This window comes from Pseudorca crassidens, chromosome 11 (assembly GCF_039906515.1).
Source record: "Pseudorca crassidens isolate mPseCra1 chromosome 11, mPseCra1.hap1, whole genome shotgun sequence".
Lineage (NCBI taxonomy): Eukaryota > Metazoa > Chordata > Mammalia > Artiodactyla > Delphinidae > Pseudorca > Pseudorca crassidens.
The window spans coordinates 3732471-3747948 of record NC_090306.1 but is presented as its reverse complement, the minus strand read 5'-3'; the positions used below and the strand labels follow the sequence as shown (position 1 = coordinate 3747948).

At 52.1% G+C, this 15478-nt stretch overlaps 1 protein-coding gene across 2 annotated transcripts in view; it reads right to left on the bottom strand.

Annotated features, from left to right (window-relative positions):
• Positions 1–15478, bottom strand: part of PRMT8 (protein arginine methyltransferase 8) — an 82326-nt gene that overhangs the window by 55757 nt on the left and 11091 nt on the right. The gene's annotated exons all lie outside the window — the stretch shown is intronic.

Sequence of the window (15478 nt, the reverse complement as noted above, 5' to 3'; positions counted from 1 at the left end):
GGTAGGGGCCGGAGCTCAGCTGAAGGAGGAACATTCTAAGGGTGGGTGTCGGGCAGCAGCAAGGCAGGCATGGCTGTGTCGGGCACCTGGGACTCTCCTGTCCCCCATGACCACACCACAGATACAAAGCTTTCATGCCTGCCTTTGGCCAGAGATGGGCCTGGTTCCACCGTCCCACCCACTCTCCTGCACCCGTGTTTCCTACCACCTGGGCTGAGAGAGGAGCTTTCAGCAAAGCAGTCTTGCAGTCAGCCTCCCCAGAAGGAAGCACCGTGCTGGAGCAGATGCCACGACCTGGCTCACTGCTCTTCCCCCCGGGGGTCGGAAGCCTGCACGACTCGGGGCCGGGGAGAAGGGTCTAGACACCGCTGGTCCTACAAGCTGGAGCTGTCTCCCTGTGCATCGCTCCCAGGCTTGCTCATTTGTCAACTGTCACCCTCATGCGCCCCTCTAGCATTGGCTTTTTAAAGGCACAGACTCTCTAGAGCCCCCTGTGGCGAGGCCAGACACTGATGCATGTCACAGAGCGTCAGCTGCTGTCACCAGCTGGCATCTCTCTATTATACTGTGTCCCTGAATCTAACTCTGGCATCTCAGCAGAGCCCGCCCTCACATGCTTTTTCATTACTTCAGACTCAAGCCCCTTCCAAGGCTGTGCTCCCTGGAAGCCTCTTCCCCCGGGTCCTGCCACGCACCTTTCTCAGTTCTCACCCTCCCTCTTTCCCTAGGGCTCACAGAGGGGCCTCCTGCCGTGGCTCTCGCTGGGTGGTCCCCACACCTCTAGCATCAGCATCACCTGGGGGCTTGTAACAAATGCATGTTCCCGGGCCTCGCTGGCAACACTAAATCAGACTCTCTGGGGTGGAGCCCAGCAATCTATTCCAACACAGGCCCACACACGTGATTCCGCTGCATCCCAGAGACTGAGAATGGCTCGTCTGGAGTTGCGTTTTTCCACACTGTTTCCCACAGAACAGACACTCCTGGAACAAGGGGTTCTGTGGTCAAGTGAGTTCGGGCCAAAAAAAAGCTAAAGAGATTTCTTTTCTTTTCCAGCTTTCTTGAGATAAAATTGACATATATCATTGCGTAAGTTGAAGGCATACAATGTCATGATTTGATATATGTGTATACTACAAAATATAAAGAGATTTCTTAATTGCAATCCTTTTAAGGCTTTAATTTGCTAAAATGAATCGTGAATCTCCAGGAGGGTATGAGGGTGTCTAGTGCTACCAGTGTAATAGCTGTGGCATTCTTTTTCCCTGGGAGAGCTATAAACATCTCTAGAAATTACTGTTCTGAGGGAAGCCATCTGAGGTCTCTGACTGAGGGCAGTGCTTCTCTCTTACGATCTGTGTCAGTCACCTTGGGTGGGTATCAGGCCCCACCCCAGACCAGCAGAATCCATTCCTGCGAGGGTGCGGGCTGCCAGCCTGCACTTTAACAAGCCCTCCCGGGGCTCCCAGTGAAGCCCTGGTCCAGGCAAAGTTGGGGACAGCTTCTTGCCTTCTCCATTCCTCTGCGACCCCTGGCGCAGCCCTCAGAGGCCAGCCTGGCTCTGCCTCGGTGCTACTGAGGCTCCCAGACAATGCCAGAGCCGGGCCAAGGTCACCTGAAGGAGAGGCAGCCACGGGTTACAGAAAGCACCTTGGCTCTCACAGCAAAAGGCCCGGGATTGGGTGAGGGCTCCGCCACCTGCAGGCTGGGTGACCTGGGCCGGTCCCTATCCTGCTGTCACAGCCAGGGTCACGGCATGGCCCAACTCCAAGGGCAGCCCTTGGCAGCCGCGTACGGTGTCCCGGTGCTTCCCGGCACTTCCCGGCAGCCCCTGGCAGTCTGTTTGTGGCACAACGGCCATGCCTGCTTCACATCAGGATGGCGTTGCAGCCGCACGGTACCTGCTCTGTCTCCCAGATCTGGAACTGCTGGGAAGGAATCTATTGGAGTTGTTGCGCCTGACCTGTTCTTTAAATAAACTGGGGCTGTTTTCCAGCTATTAGTCACTTTTCCCCCAAGCCTCCACATACTGAATTCTCTTCTTACATCCTCAGATATTTTGGCTGCAAGAGATGTCAGGTTAATTGGGTGCCTGGCTCCTGGCTCTTCCTCCTTAATGGGCTTACAAAGCAGACTTGCCATGCATCCCCTCCCCTCCCTCCCTCTCCCCTCCCCAAGCCAACAGGGGCCTCTCTCTCCTTTGACCTGAAGGACGTCACCAAGCACCCTCTCTGCTTCCTTTATGGACAGATGTGCAGAAAGATACAGCCAATCTCTTCCCCCACCCTCATCCTGCCTGGAGTTGGACGAAGCCTTCGTCCCAGATAAGGGTCACATCATTCCCGTGGGACCTGAGCTGGGCAGGTGACTCTGTGCTTGGCCGGGGTCACCGTGGAGGCAGAGGGTGTCAGACAGAGGTCACACATTCGGGGCACCTGTGGGTTCTGGTCTTGGTTCTCCCCCTATTCGGGTTATGATGCAAAATCCATTTAACCTTTCCGACCCTCAGTGTCTTCCTCTGTCAAATGGCAATAATTATGTGTCCTGCCTCTTCCACGGGCTTCTGTGATGACTAAAGATGCTGTGTGTGTAAGTATTCAGAGGCAATTCTAAAGTGTGATATAGGAGAACAAGACTTGCATCTCTGGCCAACTGACTCTCCGCCCCGGTGTTACTTGGGGATGCTGCCTGAGCCCTCCTCTGGCCCTGGACACAGTGGCCTTGGCTGCCCTTAGCGCTCTGTTCCTCCGGCTGCCTGAGCCTTGTCCTCGCCCTCCACACCGTCTACTCCCTGGGCTCTGAGCTACCCCTCTTCCCCAGAGGTTTCTGAGAACTATGCAGTTGCTATCTTCAAGAACATGCCCACCATGGCAACTCAGTCATTTTCTCCAGACGCTGACACCTGGTCTCTCCTGCTCCTAGTCTGTATTCCTGTGGCATCTGTGGGTCCAAAGCTACTGGTTACGTTCTGTCCTTTTTTACCGGCAAACAGTCTCATGCAAATGTTCTCACAATGGTAGGTGTTGCTTCTATAGCCAAGAAGTAAATTCCTTCAGACCGGGACCCAGATCTTACGTGTCACTGTTTCCTCCTTAATGCTTGGCACAGAGCTGGGGCTCAATAACGATGTGAGGATTAAAGTATCCTTCTACCGGGTCAAGGCTGCCCTTCATAAATATATTATGCAAGGTTCCTTCCCACCATGCAACCAGAGACCTTTCTTTCCCCTTGAGAGGGCGGGAGGGAGGTGGCAGCAAGGAAGACAGAACTGAGAAGAATAATCATGAGAATCTGAATAATACTCAACACTCTTCGGAGGAGTCAGTGGTGCCCCAAGTGTCTTTACCGAGAACTGTCTTATCTCCCAGGATTTCCAGAAGAAGGAAATATCTTGCAGATACAGAATGCATTTACTAACCCCCATATCTCCATCCACGTAGACTACAAGTGGCTTCAAGTACAGATTCGAGTGTATTTGTAGACGCTTTTCCAACAGTCTCTTCACAGCGAAGTGCTGCAAGACCAGAATTGCAGGGAATGGGGCTGAGTTTCAGAGGAACTGACTGGCTGATTTAGTCCCCACAGTGGGGCTGTCCAGGACCCAAGAACTGGCCCTTCACAGAGTCTCTGGCCCCATCATCTGTCCAATAAGCCAATGGCTGGAGATAAACGAGCTACAAAGTCATAAATCAGAAAGAAAATCACAAGTTATAGGCCAAGACCAAAGCCACATCAGCTTAATCCAGATTCCCATCTGGTTTCCCAGGACTCCTCCAGACACTTTCCATCCAGTTCTAGGAAACCCATTTGCTCGAAATAAATATCTTTCCGCCCAGATTCTTAGCAGAAGTGACTAACTCCTTTAATCAGAGATTCCAGTGTATTTACTGAAAATACTGATGTTCCAGCTGGAAAGGGAACAATATCAGCCACCAGATCTACTCCAAAGGTGGCCTCAGATTAGCCAATGACAGAGCCCAAGAATCTGGATTTTTCAAAGCACTCCCAGGCAATTCTGACGGTCGGTTTAAAAGCTGAACAAAACATGTGAAATAACAGTTTTCAAGACGCTGAACATCAGGCAATGAAGAACTGTACCTTTGAAAGCTGACAGACAAACAAGGCAAACCCTATGACGCCTCAGCTTACTGCCTGGTATATCTGAGCTGGGTTGTAGGGAGTGGAAACCCAGGCAGAGAGAGGCATCTGCCTTGGTGGAAGAGACAGAGGTGGGAATCAGGAAAGCAAGACAGCTAGAGTTTGAAAGGCAGAGTGCTGGAGGGTAGAAGACTCTACAGAGGGGGCTTTGGAGAGCTGGAGTGAGTGCCCCTCAAGTCTTCAGCTGAGACTGACCAAACTATGCATGTGAAGAAACTACCTGAGACCAGGCAAAGGATGACAAAGAAGATAAAGGGGCGACTTTACAGTACTCACACGGGGCCAGTAAAGGGCTCTTGTCTCCCCAAGCCGAAGTGGGAAAACCTCATAATTCGTGAATACTTTTTTCACCCCTCAGTGGTGGAAAATTAGCCCTGGATTAAAGACTGCTCTGATTCCACCTAACAAAGCTTAAAAGCAAGACCTGAAGGGGTTAAACTCTCCAAGTGATTTAACTGCATCCCAGAACTAAGCTTAGAAATACAAAATATCCAAAAAGTATCCAGCTCCCAACAAGGTGTGGATTCCACAATGTCTAGCATTCAGTCAAAAATGATCAGGCTTGCCAAAGAAGTGGGAAATGCTACCTATAATGAGGAGAAAAATCCATCTCTCCAGACCAACCTGGAAAGGACAAAGATGATGAAATCAGTAGACAAGGTCTTTAAAATTATTATTGTAACTGTACTGCACATGTCCAAGAAACTAGAGGAAAGATTAAGTGTGTTATGTGGCGACACAGAAGGTAGAAAATGAACTTCTAGAGATAAAGACTATATGTGATTTTCAAAAATACACCAGATTAGATTAATAGCAGATTACATGTCACAGAAGAAAAGATTGACACAGGCAATAAAAACTACCCAAAATAAAACACAGAGAGAAAAAGATTGAAAACAAAAAGCTAAACAGAGCATCAGTGAGGTGCGGAAGAACTTCAAGTGACTTAGTACACATGTGACTGTGGTACCCAAAGGAAGGGGAAACAGAAAAATACTTAATGAAATATTGAAACGGTGGCTGAAATTTTCCAAATTGACAAAAACCACAAACTTATAGATCCAAAAAGCTCAGCAAACCCTGAGGAAAAGAAATCAGAGGGAGAAAAACACACCAAACTATATCACAATTAAATTGCTTAAACCACTGATAAACAGAAAATCGTAAAAGCATCCAGGGACGGGGGATAAAGATACATTACATACAAAGGAACTAATATAGGAATGAGAGCCAACTTCTTATAAGAAACAACACAGGAAGACAGGACAGCACAACCTTTAGAATACAAAAAGGAAAAAAAAATCTCTCAACTTGGAATTTTATACCCAGTGAAAATATCTTTCAAAAATAAAGCCAAAGTACAGATTTTTATAGACATACAGAGGTGAAAGATTTCATTATCCACAGGTCCACATTATAAGAAATGTTAAAGGGCATCCTTTGGGCAGAAGGAAAATGATACCAGATGGAAATCTGGATCCACACCAAGAATGAAGTGCTCTGGAAAAGTAACTTTTATGGATAACCATAAAAGACCTTTTCCTTATTATTTAAATCTCTTTAAGATTATTGACTGTTTAAATTAAAAAATAATAACAATGTTTCTAGGATTTATAACATAGGTAGGAATAAAATGTATGATGGCAATAGCACAAAGGCCAGAAGGGAAGGAATGGAAGTACACTGTTGTGTGATTCTTATAGTACATGTGAGGTGCTGTAATATTACTTGAAGAGAGACTATGATAAGTTCATTACACTTACTACAAATTCTAGGCATCCACTTTATAAAAGCACAAAAAGTTATACATAATAAGCCAGCAAAGAAGATTAAATGGAATCTTAAGAAATACTCAAGTATCGTCCCCCCAAAAAGGCTTAAAAAGAGCGCAAGTGTAACAAAGAACAGATAAGTAACATAGAAACAAATAGCAAGATGGTAGGTTTAAACCCTACAGGATCAATATAATATTTATAATTACATTAACTATAAATGGTCTGAACACCTCAATTAAAAAACAGAGGCTATCATATTAGATTTTCTAAACAACCACATGCCTCCCTGTTTGAAACTTACTTTTAACACAAAAACAGTTTTTAAAAAAGGATGAAAAACAATATACCATGTTAACTTGAATAAAGGGAAAGCTGGAGTAGCTATAAGAGTATCAGAGAAAGTAGATCTCACAGCAAATAATATCAAGAAAACGAGGATCTCTTCACAATGATAAAGTGGTCACTTCATCAAGTAGACACAGCAATTTCAAATGTTCATTCATCTAATAAAAGAGATGCAAAATATATGAAGCAAAAACTGACAGAACGAATCATTAGGGAAATGCAAATTGAAACCACAAGGAGACACCACCTCACACCCATTAGGATGGCTAATAATTAAAGAAAACAAAAAAACGGGAAAATAAGTGTTGGCAAGGATGTGGAGAAACTGGAAACCTTTTGCAATGAGAATGAAAAATGGTGCATATTCACCATGGAAAAGTTTGGTACGTCTTCAAAAAATTAAAACTAGAGTTACCATATGATCCAGTAATTCCACTTCTTGGTATATGCCCGAAGTAAGTGGAAGCCGGGTCTTGAAGAGATATTTGTGCACCCATGTTCATAGAAGCATTATTCATAATAGCTAAACTGTGGAAGCAACCCAAGTGTCTATCAGTGGAAGAACGGACAAGCAAAATGTGGTCTATACATACAATGGACTATTATTCAGCCTGAAAAAGGAGGGAAATTCTGACACATGCTACAACATGGATGAACTTTGAGGACATTATGCTAAGTGAAATGAGCCAGACACAAAAAGACAAATACCGTATGCCTCCCCCTACGTGAGGCACTTAGATTAGTCATATCCATAGAGACAAGTAGAATGGTGGTGGCCAGAGGGTGGAGGGGAGAACGGGAGTTATTGCTGAATGGGCACAGAAGTTCAGATTTGCAAGACGAAAAGAGTTCTGGAGACGGATGGTGGTGATGGTTGCACAGCAATACGAATGTACTTCATACCATTGAGCTGTATGCTTAGAAATGATTAGGACAGTAAGTTTTATATTATGCGTGTTTGACCACAACGAAAAAAATGGAGAAAAAATTGATAGAAGCAGAAGGAAAAACAGACAAAACCTGATTATTCTGGTGGCCTGAAAACCATTAAAATAAGCAATCCCTGGATTTAAAGCCTATGGAATCGGGATGCAGCATTTCCCATTTTATCTTTTCTATCCCCTTCAAAACTCCTGAATCAAGAGACCTGGCTGGGAGCGGTGGTGAACACAACACATTAAACGTTTACTTGTCAAATGAGCACTTTAGTGCAAATTCACTCACAAGGCCCCTTCCCTCCTGAGAGGAGGAAGAAAGTATATTGTTATAATGATGGGAAAGAGGATGAAGACAAGCCCAAGAGGCCATTTTCCCAGGGCATACCTGTGGCTCAGAGACAACAAGTCACTGGTTCAAGTCATAGAGTCTGAAACTGGTGGAAGGTGGAGTCAGACTCAGGAGAGGCAGGGCTGCCTCGAGGCCGAGACTCTGACGGGCAGGAAACCAATAGTGACAGCCCTGCCTCCACAAAAACACTTTCCCGGCAAAGTCATCCCACTTAGGTCCCACCGTGCGGCGCTCTGGGCCCTCTTAAGCACCTGGTCATTTTCCCCATTGAACACAAACATCGGTCCCTCTCGTGAATCACCCCACCCTGGACCCCATCTCCAACAAACTGGCGAGGGCCCGCCTTTATGTAGGTTCGTAAAAGATCTTGGAGAGGCAAGTGTCCAGCTGGGCAGCCGGTGAAGGTTCAGCGACCCTCAGCCCCAGAGCAAGGACCACGCGATGAGCGAAGGCCACGTTGAGACCTGGGAGCTCTCTCTCCAGCCCCGGCTTTGCCCCTGCCTCGCTGGGCATCCCTGACCAACCTTTACCCTCTCTGGCCTTGGATTCCCATCCGCGGAAAGTGGCGGCACCGGATTCGAGACTGTGGACCAAGCAGGCATGTATGCGGAGACCACGTGGGCCGCATGGACAAGCGGAGGGAGGGGGTGGATGCGGACGCCCCTGTGGGGAGCAGGAACCAGGAGGCCAAATGAAACATCTGTGCAGGGAGGTTTGGCCCACGTCCCCCTGTTACTTATCAGCGTTGTGCTCACACCTGGGGGACTGAAGCCCAGAGAAAGGAGAAGATCCGTGGAAGATGAGCCCAGAAAAATAGGTGCACAGCCCTGAGAAGCCAGCTGGGAGGAGAGCCTGGGCTGGTCACAGTCACCAAACACAGAAAACAGAAAGCACCGGAGCCCGGGGCAGTGGCCGGTGCGGGCGGAGCCTGCTCCCCAGAGCAGGTCGGAGGAGGAACCAGCCACGGCAGTCCAGCCACGCAAGGCTGGGGGAAAGGGACGGCGGCTGGGGTAGCTGGGGTCAGTGAGAGCAGTGGTCCTCAAACCCCGGTGGACATCCCACTCCTGGAGAGGGGACTGCGGACCCCACCCCCAGCCTCGGATCCAGTCAGTCTGGGGCAGGGCTGAGAATCTGCATTTCTCCCAAGCTCCCAGGTGATGCGGGCGTGGCTGGTCCAGGGATCCCACCAGTAACCAGCAGGAACTTGGGTCCTGGGACGTGGCTGCTCGCGTTTGGAACCAGCGTCCGCCACTTCCTTGCTCTGTGACCCTGGGACATTCACTGCATCTTTCTGAGTCGCAGTTCCCTCTCTCACAAGCCAGGGACATTATTAGTATCTGCTCTCAGGGTTATTTAAGAATGAAATTAGATTATCCACGGAAAGAGCTTGGGAAGATGCGTGGGGCAGAGTAAGTGCTGGGTGAACACCATCAAGTATTTCTGTTCGTAAGAGCAGCTTAGCGGAAGCCCCCCGTGCTGGTAAGATGACCCCACAGTGACCTCTATGTGTCAGGGCTCAGGAAGAGAGAAGTTACTGGAGCCCAGAGGTGGTGAGGGCTGTGTGAGAGGCTACGTGGAAGCCTCGGTTTAGGGGAAGCCTACAGGGAAGGAGCTGGAGGAATAACTGTTCTGAGCTCACTCCCCTCCCTTCTCCGATCTGCTGATGCTCCGTTGGTGGCGTCCCAGCTCACAACACCCCACCATGGGACCCTGCCAGCCAGCAGCCTGGGGGAGCTGGGGTGGGAGGGGAGCCTGTCCATGCAGTTCAGCTTTCTGGGGCAGAGAGCAGGGTGGAGAAGGATGGAGAGCACGTTAGAGGAGCAGATGTAAGACAGCAGCACGCTTGCACATCGTTTCATGCATACCCCTCCCCCTGGGGCAGGGCGACCCCCTAATCCAGCCAAGAGCTGGGGGACTCGGAAAGGCTCCAAGGCTCTGGGTGAGCAGCTCCTCTCCAAACCACATCCTGCGGCTAGAAATACCAGCCACACCCCAACACGGATCTGGTCCCTGGCACTCCCAGCGAGGTAAGCGGGACGGTCCTGGTTCCAGCCCCGGCCAGGGCTCTGGCACTGAGCCATCCAGGCACCTGCCTAGAAGGAGACTGAGCTCCTTGGCTTTCTGTGGGGAACAAGAGACCATGCTGCAGGAAGCAGAAGAGAGAGGATGGATTTAGCCGAGACTGGAAAACAGACACAGCAACCTGACACATGGGACAGTCAGGGCTCAGAGCCCGGCTTTGGCCCTGAAATCAACTCTCCAGCCCTGACAGCGGACCTCTCCTCGGAGCCTCCCTCTCCAAGGGACATTCACTATCACTCCTGCCTGTTTCTTTGCCCAGCTCCTCCTTAGCCTTCAGGATTTGGGGCCTAGAAAAGGATTCCCAGATGTGTTAAGTCACACTAGGCTCCTTGGATGAAATCACTAGAGCCGTATCTAGCCACAGTCACAGATATGACTGTGATTATTAATTATCTAAAATTGGACGGGATAAAGTACTGCAAAAGGATACACTGTAGGGAATGGTTCTGCCGAGGCAACGGACTGAATTAAAACCATCGCTGTTAAACATTTCCCACTGCTGACCTGTGGTGTTCTCTGGGTACCACACACTTCCCTGATACTGACGGGAAAGTGACGTGTAAGAAGCAAGTGGCCGGCTTTCCAAAAAGGTCCAGGCACAGTGAGGTGTAGACACTGTGACTTGAAGAGAGAAGATGGTATGCACCCTGTCACGGGCACGATTCATGCACTGAACACTGCGACGGGAAGAGCAGAGTTAGCGCTGGAAACCTGAAGGGTGTCTCAGTGACTCACTGGTCCTGTCCCCTGGCTTCAGGTAAGATGTGATCAACCAGCCCAAAGGGTCCAAGGGGCTCCCTGGGGTCACTCAGCCAGCCCCTCAACCTGAATACGAAATCCCCACTCACCCCGAAACATACGGAAACTTAAATAAGAGTTATCTGCTCAACAGGCACTTGCCCTGTTCGGATGAGGAATCAGAGCTCTGCAGAGAGGCTTCTGGAACCCCCAAGACCCAGCCCATTTTGTCACAACGGCAAGGGGAAGAAGGACAGCCTGGAAGCCTCCCATCTGCACTTTCTGGGAGGGTGGGGTGATGCCAGGCGGATTGAACGACGTTTCCCATAAGGAACGACCAGAGCACCTCTCCTTACGGGTTCAGCCACCTGTCCAGGTTCACTCCCTGTCATAACCTTTGTCCTTCTTCCTCCTAAAGGATAAGGCTCCTTGGTAAACCTCAAACTCCCTGATTTTGTTTTCTGCTGTGCTCTCAGGGTCAAAGCCAGCTCAGAAAAGACACGCCCCCTAGTAAGCAAGCGGCAGAGTCCGGACTATCACCCAGGTCTCCTGAACCCCATGAGCTCAAACCTAAAGTTCTTTAACACCCAAGCATCTCCACCAGGGCCAGAAGAGAAGGAGAACGGTGTCCCTGATGTTAACTCACAACGCCCAGCAGCTACAGAACAAACACCCGCCTTTGCTCCCCTGAGCAAAGCGTCTCTACCCATAACTCAGGCACTCGCTCAGCCAGCAACCACTGAGGCCACCTGGAGTGCAGGCATCGCGCTGTCGTGAAGAGGACGACCTGGCAAAGGGCAGGGACAGAAGCGGGGCGGCGGCTGCAGTGATCCAGACAAAGGATGATGAGGGTCTGACTGGAGGCAGCGGGAGAAGGAGAAGGAGATGCAAGTAAAGGATGGGAAGAAGGTAGATCTGGCAGGATTCTCTTGCAAATTCTCTGGGGAGGCCCCTGGTATGACTGCTGACCAGTGCCCTTCAAGGAGGCAGGAACCCGGGGCAGGAACAGATGCACAAGCTCGGAGGAAAGGTAGGGAGCTCGGTTTGGGTCGTGGTGGACTTGAAGTGCTTGCCGCACACTGAGGAAGAGAAACCCAGCCAGGAGTGCAGGTCTGGACGTCACAAGACGTGCAGGAGGATGAGGTCATCCAGGGACGGGAAGCCGGTGTCAGCGTCACTACCAGCGGGAAGGAAGAAGGATCCACGGGAGGGCGGGAGAGAGAATAGCCACAGGTGCGGGAGAGATGGGAGGAGGGAGGACGCAGGACCCCGAAGAGGAGAGGGAATCGGGGGAAAAATGAAACACAAACAGCGTCGGATGCCGTCGATCGACCAGGTGAGATTAGAGACCGTTGCAGTCGGTAACAAGGGGGCCTCCAAGGCCTGGGGCGAGAAGATGTCAGAGGACGGTGACTGCAGGGATGGCCGTCGCATCACCCCTCCTCTGGGCCCCTGGCATAGCGCTCGGCTGCCGGCACCAGCCGTGGTACCAAAGGAATACAACATCCTGGCTCGGCCTGGATCCTGGGAGACATGCCAGGTCCCAGTACTTTAGAAATAATGGTCCAGCAGCGCACACTGCGGAACACAAGGAAGTATGGCGCTGACAGATTTGAAACTCAAACCTTCCCTTTCGTTCCCTCTACCCCGTACGCGTTCGGAACAGGCGAGACCCATGGCACACCAAGTGTCTGGTCATGCGGGGGTTAAAGGAACCACTGCCCAAGACGGGAGCCTCTCCAAGATGCAGGTCCCCAGAGCCCGGGGCCAAGAAGCTGAGGCTGCCTGCCCCACCAGCTGAACCGCAAGCCCTGCGCGTCTCTCCTGCCTGAAAAGGAAAGAGCCATCGCTCTCAGCAGCGCAGAGCGCGCAGCCCGGGGACGGGTAGAGCCCGAGCCAGCAGGCGGAGAGCAGAAGCGCAGGCAGAGGTTTCCGGAGGGAGGTTCGTTCTCCGGGACAAACACCTGCCTGCCAGCCTCCTCCCCTTCCGCCCTGTTCAAGTCAGGACCCTAGGAGAGGTCAGCTCCCCGCCAAACCCAGACGGACGACACCTCTTTGCTTTTCCCCAAACGTCCACTTTCTACACCATTTGCCACCTCGAGAGGAAAGCATCTCGCGTGCTCAGCAGCACAAGTTTAGCACACGTGGGCAAGTCTGGAGGGGGAAGCCATGTGGAGGATGGTGACGAGCTGTCTCCATCCCCGCTGGCAGCTCGATCAGGGGAAACAGGCACAGAGTTGGCTGGAAGGCACCTGAAGCAGCAGGGCGGTCACAGCGAAGTTTAAGGCTGGCACAAAGCCCCCCCGCTTTCCACAGGTCCTCATGCCCTGGCCTCCATCTGGTTCAGGGCCGCCCTACCAGGTGGGACAGACAAGGACCAACTCGGGCGTTTCTCACACGGGTGACTGAGAGTCAGAGGGCGGATGGCAACAGAGTCGGGGCCGCGGGTTCTGCCTCAAGCTTCTCGGCTCTTCCCAGGCTACCTGGTATCCGCCGAGGGCCCGAGGAACCAGAGTGAATAACCCAGGGAGGCCGAGGCCGAGCCCCCTTGGTGCTCGGGAGGGACCCCGGCTGCCTTGACTGGGGCGTGTGCAGTGCCCTCCGGGGCGGGGCGGGGCTGAGAGCGCTGGTCTCTTGATGCTGGAGCGGAGCTGGAAGAAGAGAGGGAGGTGGGCACAGGCTTGGCCCGGCTTCAGGGACGCCTCCAGGAAGAGCCACCAGAGCTGGCCGTGCGGACAGAAGCCCAAGGCCCTGCTGCACCGGCAGCCCAAGCCGCCGGTTTGCTTTTCTTTCCCTCCCGGAATATGGAGCACCTTATTTTTAACTTTATAAATAGAAGAGTGAATGACAGCGCAGGCCTAAGACAGGCGCATCCTCCCGCAGAGCGCCGGCCCCAGAGCAGGAGGTTGGGGCCCCCGAGAGCCTGCAGCTAGGAGCCAGAGCCTCAGGGCTGTTCAGACCCCTCGTCCGGACATATCTGCCTCCCCCACCCCACCACGGCCCCTGCTCACATCAGCCGATGATGAAGCATCAGGCCTAGTGGGAAGAAAATATATCGTCTGATACAAACCCCGAGACTGCCCTGCTTCGAGGGAGGTTGCGCAGGGCTACCTCCACGGTCTCTCTGCCCTCTCTCCCCACCGCAGAAGTGCAGGGAATTGCCCCCACGGCCCAGGCAGAGCCCTGACCGCCCCCTTCCACCCTTTCTGAGACTTAAGGCTTGCCTGTTCAGGAGGGTACGAAACGTATGCCCTTGTTTGTCTGAAAAATCTCCTCTTCCCCAGCTTGCACTGCGTGTCACCATTCTCTCTGCAGTCCTGCCCCTGCCGCACAGCGGTGAACATCTGTCCGGGGCAGCTAACCTGCAGCCTTGCTTTGGGTTGGAAGATGACGGCTATGACCTCAGAGACTTCCTTTTCAGGGGACGCTGGGTGACGGACAGTCCCAACCTGCGTAGAAGGAAGGGAGCCGTAGATAATGATTTAAACGCCAGCGTCCATAGAACATTTTCAGTGCAGGAAAGGTATACGTCACAATGACCACTCGTAGAACAAAAGGTCTGCAACCTCTAACAGGTACCAGGCGCTGTGCTAGGTGCTGGGATCCGATGGTGAGCAGCACGGATGGAGCCCCTTCCCGCACAGAGTTTACAGTGGACTTGCAGACGAGGAAGTCAGCCAGCGAGTGCAAAGCGATACACACCGCGACAGAGGATGCACAGGTACTGTAGGATCACATGGTGGGAGAGCTAAGCCTGACTTAGATGAGGGGATGGAGCTAGGGAAGGCTTCCTGGAAGAGGTGACATCTAAGCTGAGACCTGAAGGAAGAGTAGGAGGTGATGAGGGGAGGGAAGGAGGTGAGTGTAGCTGGAGCAGAAGGGAAGGACTTCAGAGAACAGCATTCAGGGGCATGAGCTTGCGGAGCCAGCTAAGCCACGGCAAGGAGGTGGGTCCTTCTCCCATGATAACGGAAAAGCCACTGAACACGTCTGAGGATGGGAGAAGCACAGTCAGGTCGCCACTTCAGAAGGCATGTTCGTGCTGCTGTGAGGACAGACCAGAGCCAGGCGCGGCTGTGTGGGGGGCATCCAGGAGGTGATGCAGAGATCCAGGCAAGAGATGGGGGGCATGCCCAGGATGGCCAAAGTGGGACCCAAAAGAGGAGGACAAACTCAGGGCAGAGGACGAGCCGATGAGGAGCAGAATCACCAGGACGTAGCCATGGAGACGGCACAGAGGAGATGGGCCTGTGCCTTGGGCAACTCCACACTCAGCAAGAGGACGGCCAGCAGGAGGGGGCAGAGGGGTGGGAAGCGCTGACACCAGGAGGGGCCTGAGGAGTCTGAGGTCCCTGTGTGGCACCTGAGCGGAGGCGTCCTGCGGGCAGCCAGACATACAGCCCAAGCTCGAGGGCCGGATTTGGGCTTCGGCTGGGAATCCTCAGCACATCAGGGAGGAGGCGTGAGATGGCCTGGGGAGAGCGTGTCGCGCCAGAGAGGGTGGCCACCCAGCCCCCACCTGAGGAAAACAGCACCCGAGGTCGTACATCAGCTGTAAAGCCAGGGCTGCTAACCTTCCTGACCCTGACCCTCAGATCCGCTCTACAAGATTCCCACCCAGGGCCTCACTCCCCGCCCCCCCCGCCCCCATGTGCCCCCCGTACAACCACCCTACCACGTTGAGTCATCAGTCCCTGGGTCAACCCCAGAGCTCCAGGCTAGTGGTTAAATGTGCACCTCATGGTGCGTTACCTGCTCTGAACTGCAAACCACGCGTGACAAGTACATAAGCGCACGAGCACGTGCTTCTGCGTGACGGCCCCGCAGACTCACGTGCGTGTCCACACCTCCACGCGTAAACACACCCGCCGCCCCGCAGCCTGGACGAGGTCGTTTACATCCACCCGCGCTGAAATCCGCAAGGACTCTTCGCACTTTGTACTGCGAAGTTTCCCCCAAAAGCAAAACAAAAGCTAAGCAAATAAACGCAAAGTTACAACAGGAGGAAAAAGGTGAGAACATGCGTCGAGTTTCTTTTTTCTGTCTTCTCCTGTGATTGTATTTAACCTGCATGGATTATAAAAATGGGTGTT